The sequence below is a fragment of the Elaeis guineensis genome, chromosome 1, assembly GCF_000442705.2.
Source record: "Elaeis guineensis isolate ETL-2024a chromosome 1, EG11, whole genome shotgun sequence".
NCBI classification, from domain to species: Eukaryota; Viridiplantae; Streptophyta; class Magnoliopsida; order Arecales; family Arecaceae; genus Elaeis; species Elaeis guineensis.
Window position 1 is genome coordinate 16,854,382 of NC_025993.2, and position 6,112 is coordinate 16,860,493.

The following is a 6,112-nucleotide window of genomic DNA, read 5'->3' on the forward strand; positions in this document are numbered from 1 at the left end:
GAGCAGCTTCTTTTCAACATCGGCCTGAGCCCTCAGGATCCAGCAAGTATTTATCTTTCCTTTTCTTGCCTTCTTCTTCTCTTTTCTCTTTTCTCTTTTCTCTCTTTTTTTTTTCTTTTTCTCCTCTCTTTTTTTTTTTTTTTTGACTCTAGACTGATCGGTGCTGCTTCTTCTTTCTTCTTTTCTTTTCCTGTTTTCTTTTTTTTTTTTTTTAGCAATGGACGCCGAAGCCACGCGGATGCTCGCCAAGGCTATGAGAGCTCAGAAGAGGAAGGGCGCGACGACCTCCGGTTCGACGAAGAGGGCCAAGGTGGAGGAGACGAGCTTGGCCGCGCCCGTCCAGGCGATCCCGGCCATCGACATTCCTTCGGATGCCGAGCCAGCGGCCCCCCGGGCTTCCTCAAGGAGCCCACCGACTGGGGTCCCCGTTCCGGGGGTTCGCTCCATGGAGGCGCCCGCCACGGGGAGGAGGAGGAAATCGGTGGCCCGCAGGGTGAGCAGAAATGGTCGCAGAAGGTCTCCGACCTCCAGAAGCAGCTTCAAGATGCTGAGATGAGCCACGATGTGCAGCGGGCCAGCTGGCGCCGGTAGGTAGAAGAGCACAAAGGGAGATTCCGTCAAGCGGCGGACGAGGTCGTTCGCCTCCAGAGGCAGTTGGTAACTAGGGCGCAGCTTGCTAACGCCCAAGATACCGAAGAGCTCCTAGCCCTGAGGGGCACTGTCGAGGGGATTTCCGTCTCCCTTGGGGAGAAGACAGCCGAACTTCAGCAAGTGAAAATCCAACTGGCGCTCGAGCGGAAGGCCGTCACGGATGCGGAGGCGGAGTCTGAAGTTCTGCGGAAGCGGCGTCGAGAAGCAGAGGCAGAGAGCCGACATCTCCGTCAGATGCTCCAGGATGCGCTGCGGAAGAAGGAAGAACTAGAAGAAGCAGTGGAGAACCTGAGGCAGTCCTGGTTGAGGGATGGAGGTGATAACCCTAGGTCGGAGGGAGCAGGACCTCCTTAGAGTTCTTTTGTAGTCACCCCCTTTTTGTAGCTGCTTTCTTCTTATCGTTTTGTCCCTCTTTCCCTGGCCGTCCTGGCCTTGTAGTACGTATATCGGAAATGAAAAAAAAGCGCTTTGTGTTACCTTGCTCACGCGTAGCACCGATATTGTCGTCCGTTGACCCTTTCTCGTCGTTTGGCTTGTTTGGCTTAGATGTCGTCGTGGGAAGGGACCCTCCCCTTCCCTCCGATCTCGTCATGTGGCCAAGTCTCGCCACCATTTTTAACCCTTGCTGGCGAAGTAGCGGATGGAGTCTGACTTCCTTAGGAGTCCGGGCGAAGTCTTTCTTGGCGGCGGAACCCGACTCCCGTAGGAGTCCGGGTGAAGCTTTCCTGGGCGGCGGAACCCGGCTCCCGTAGGAGTCCGGGTGAAGCTTTCCTGGGCGGCGGAACCCGGCTCTCGTAGGAGTCCGGGTGAAGCTTTCCTTGGCGGCGGAACCCGACTCCCGTAGGAGTCCGGGTGAAGCTTTCCTGGGTGACGAAACCCGGCTCCCGTAGGAGTCCGGGTGAAGCTTTCCTTGGCGACGGAACCCGACTCCCGTAGGAGTCTGGATGAAGCTTTCCTGGGCGGCGAAACCTGACTCCCATAGGAGTCCGGGTGAAGCTTTCCTTGGCGGCGGAACCCGGCTCCCGTAGGAGTCCGGGTGAAGCTTTCCTGGGCGATGAAACCCGGCTCCCGTAGGAGTCCGGGTGAAGCTTTCCTTGGCGGCGGAACCTGACTCCCGTAGGAGTCCGGGTGAAGCTTTCCTTGGCGGCGGAACCCGGTTCCCGTAGGAGTCCGGGTCTTCCATTTTGCTTGAGCCGGCACGAGGTTCTCGTTATCAGCCTGGCTTGTGGGGGCGCGTTAGGGCACTGTAAGGCCTCTCCCCCCTCCGGTCTAAAAGAACCGGGCCTTCAACTTTGCTCATGTCAGGACGAGGTTCTCCTCCTGTTCCTGACATGGCTGTGGGGGCACATTAGGGCGTTGCAAGGCCTCTCCCCCCATCTGATCTAAAAGAACCGGGCCTTCAACTTTGCTCATGTCAGGACGAGGTTCTCCTCCTGTTCCTGACATGGCTGTGGGGGCACATTAGGGCGTTGCAAGGCCTCTCCCCCCATCCGGTCTAAAAGAACCGGGCCTTTGACTTTGCTCAAGTTAGGATGAGGTTTTCCTCCTATCCCTAACAGGGCTGTGGGGGCACATTAGGGCGTTGTGAGGCCTCTCCCCCCATCCGGTCTAAAAGAACCGGGCCTTTGACTTTGCTCATGTTAGGGCGAGGTTTTCCTCCTGTCCCTAACAAGGCTGTGGGGGCACATTAGGGCGTTGTGAGGCCTCTCCTCCCATCCGATCTAAAAGAACCGGGCCTTCGACCTTGCTCATGTTAGGACGAGGTTCTCCTCCTGTTCCTGACATGGCCGTTGTTTTTGGAGGGGTCATATCCAGTCATAATACATCCACGTTAAGTAGGAGGAGCATGTTAGCTAAAAAGAAAAGTAGATTCAAAGCGAAATAGTAAGCGATACATTTACAGTATTTCCGCTCCTTCTTGAGGCCCTCCGGTGATGGAGTCGATGGTCCCGATGGACGACCGGTCCCCGGGCTGCTCCTCCCTTTTCTGCGGTTCAGGCGGCGGGAGGGCTCTTGGCCGGTCTCTTCTATCCTCAGGCCTGCGGCGGATGAATCTGTCGAGTCGACCTCGCCGAATGAGCTCCTCGATCTTGTCCTGGAGCTGGATGCATTCCTCCGTGTCGTGGCCGTGATCGCGGTGGTAGAGGCAAAACTTGTTGGGGTTGCATTTCTCGGGGTGTGTGCGCATCCTCTCTGGCCTAGGGAGCTGCTCCCTGACCTCCATCAGCACCTGGGCCTTCGAGGCGTTGAGGAGGGCGTAGCTGCGGAATTTCCCTGGAGGGGAACCCCGCCGAAACCTGTTGTCCGGGCTTCTCTGCCTGCGTGTCGGGGGGGAGTATGGGCGCGCTTATGTCCAGGAGGGGATCGAGAGCGAGGCCGGGCTTCCTTTGGCCTCTTCTCGACTGTGGGCTTACTAGAATCTTCCGCCTGACGCTCCCTCGCAGTCTCTTCGTCCTTCATTTTGAAGGCCTCTTCCGCTCGGGCGTATCCTTCAGCCCGAGCCAGTAGATCAGCAAAATCCCTAGGGTACTTCTTCTCCAGGGAGTATAAGAGGTCATTCTTCTGAAGGCCACCTTTTAGGGCGGCCATGGCAACTGACTGGTCCAAGTTCCGGACCTCCAACGCCGCGATGTTGAAGCGGTTGACGTAGGCCCGTATGGACTCCCCTTCCCTCTGCTTGATGTTGATGAGGGACTCCGAACCTTTTCGGGGACGTCGGCTGCTGACAAAATGGGCCACGAATTGGTGGCTCATTTGATCGAAGGAGAATATGGTACCCGGCTTCAGAGCCGAGTACCAGTTCCTCGCTGCTCCCTTCAAAGTAGACGGGAAAGCCCGGCACAAGATAGCGTCGGGAGCACCGTGAAGCAGCATCATCGTTCGGAAGGCCTCCAGATGATCCACCGGGTCCGACGTCCCGTCGTAGCTTTCAAACTGGGGGAGCTTGAAATTCGACGGGATCGGTTCCTGCATAATCATTTGGGAGAAGGGAGGGTCAGTGCAGATGTCCTCACCATAAGCGGGAGGCGCATGGCGGAGTTCTTCGATCCGTCGGTTCATCTCCTGGAGCCTCCGGTCTAGGAAGTCCTCTCGACTCCGAGTCTCGAGGGTCCTTTGGCAGAACGGGGGCAGGGATCTCTCAGGGGTGGAGCCGTGGTCCGATTGAGGGCTCTCTACCATCGAATTCGCCTTCCCGGGAAGGACGGGGCGGCTGGCCCAGGTGGCCCGCCCCACCGCCGGGTTCTGGCATTCCGGAGATGCCCCCTCCGGATGCGCCGACGCCTACGATGGCTGCTGCTGCATTGCCTGTACGGCCTCGACGAGGCCTTTGACCTGCTGCACCAGCAAGTCAAACTGCTCCGCACCGACCGCCGTCGCCGGAGGGGGAGGAGGAGGAGGCTGAGAAACGGGAGGGGAGGCCGGAGCCTGAGATCTGGCCGCGGAGGCCGTAGACCGCCGGGTGGATGCCCTGCGCGGAGGCATCGGGTGTCGATCTTGCGGGGGGGAATTAGGAGTGGATGACGGAGAAACGGTCGGAGGCAGCTCCGTTGAACACTCCTTCAAGAACAAGGGTGCTGTGAAGACACAGGCCCCTTCCTCTAGCGCCAATCCTGTTGGTGCAAAAATCCGCTTGCGCCGGAGAAGCTGGAGTCGGGGAAGCCGCGGTCGCCGCCGGGACCTGCAAGGGAAGTCTAAACCGGAGGTGGGGTTGCTCCGGCAAGACCCTCCGACGCTCAAGTCAGTTCTCTGCCTCAACAAGAATGGAGTGCTCGAACGGAGAATTTAGCAGAGTTTTGAGATAAGAAAAATGAGCTTAAAGAATAACGTATCTGGGTCCCCCTTTTATAGGTGGAGGAGGCAACGGACTGATGGCGACGTTTGTAACCGCCTGGTAGTGGGCCGCCCATGGTCAGGGGAATTGATTGCGAAAGATAGTGGAGCGGACGCGTGGCCATCACCTCGGCCCGCCACGTGGAATCTGTTATGAGGGGCGGAGCAGCGTCCGTTGTCAGCGGATAGGAGAATCGCATGGTATCCATCGCAGGAGGTGGAGCAGGTTCGTGGCCGTTACTGTGGCCTGCCAGGGGATAGTGGAGCTGTGCGGAGTCCGCCACAGGAAGTGGAGCAGGGTCGTGGCCGTTTTGAGGGCCTGTCAGGGGGCGTGGATCTGTCGATTGAAGCTCGGCAACGGCCGGAGCCCGGTTTCTGTTGAGGTCCGGGAGAGGTCCTCCTGGCGGTTGGGGTCGTGAGCGGAGCCCGGCTCCCGTAGGAGTCCGGGCGGAGCTGCACTTGCGGAACCCGGCTCCCGTAGGAGTCCGGGCGGAGCTGCACTTGCTGTCGTCGGTGGAGCCCGACTCCCGTAGGAGTCCGGGCGGAGCTGCACTTGCTGTCGTCGGTGGTGCCCGGCTCCCGTAGGAGTCCAGGCGGAGCTGCACTTGCTGTCGTCGGTGGAGCCTGGCTCCCGTAGGAGTCCGGGCAGAGCTGCGCTGCAATCAAAGTTAAGGGTGAAGTCCGGCTCTGGTAGGAGTCCGGATGGAGCTTACCAGCAGTTGATACTGAGAGCGGAGCCCGGCTCCCGTAGGAGTCCGGGCGGAGCTGTTCTGATATGGGCGGCGGAGCTCGGCTCCCGTAGGAGTCCGGATGGAGATGCACTTGCTGTCGGCGGCAGAGCCCGGCTCCCGTAGGAGTCCGGGCGGAGCTGCACTTGCTGTCGGTGGTGGAGCCCGGCTCCCGTAGGAGTCCGGGCAGAGTTGCACTTGCTGTCGGCGGTGGAGCCCGGCTCCCGTAGGAGTCCGGGCAGAGCCGCGCTTGCTGTCGGCGGTGGAGCCCGGCTCCCGTAGGAGTCCGGGCAGAGTCGCGCTTGCTGTCGGCGGTGGAGTCCGGCTCCCGTAGGAGTCCGGGCAGAGCTGCGCTTGCCGTCGGTGGTGGAGCCCGGCTCCCGTAGGAGTCCGGACAGAGTTGCACTTACTGTCGGCGGTGGAGCCCGGCTCCCGTAGGAGTCCGGACAGAGCTGCGCTTGCCGTCGGCGGTGGAGCCCGGCTCCCGTAGGAGTCCGGGCAGAATCGCACTTGCTGTCGGCGGTGGAGCCCGGCTCCCGTAGGAGTCCGGGCAGAGCTGCGCTTGCCGTCGGTGGTGGAGCCCGGCTCCCGTAGGAGTCCGGGCAGAGTTGCACTTATGTCGATTCCGTTGAGGGTTTCGGCTGTGGGTATTTTATATCCAACAATATATATATATATATATATATATATATATATATATATATATATATATATATATATATATATAAAAGAAGCATATCAAATGAGAAGAGTGACTTAATATGAGATGTGAGAGAACATTATAATAACCCTTAGATCTATGTCAACAGTTTAGATAATTTGGATAGGTCGGATAACCGCATTCTCATATGGATCCTATTACGATGTCCTCTCATCTTTTACATTAAGCTATTCCTCTCATT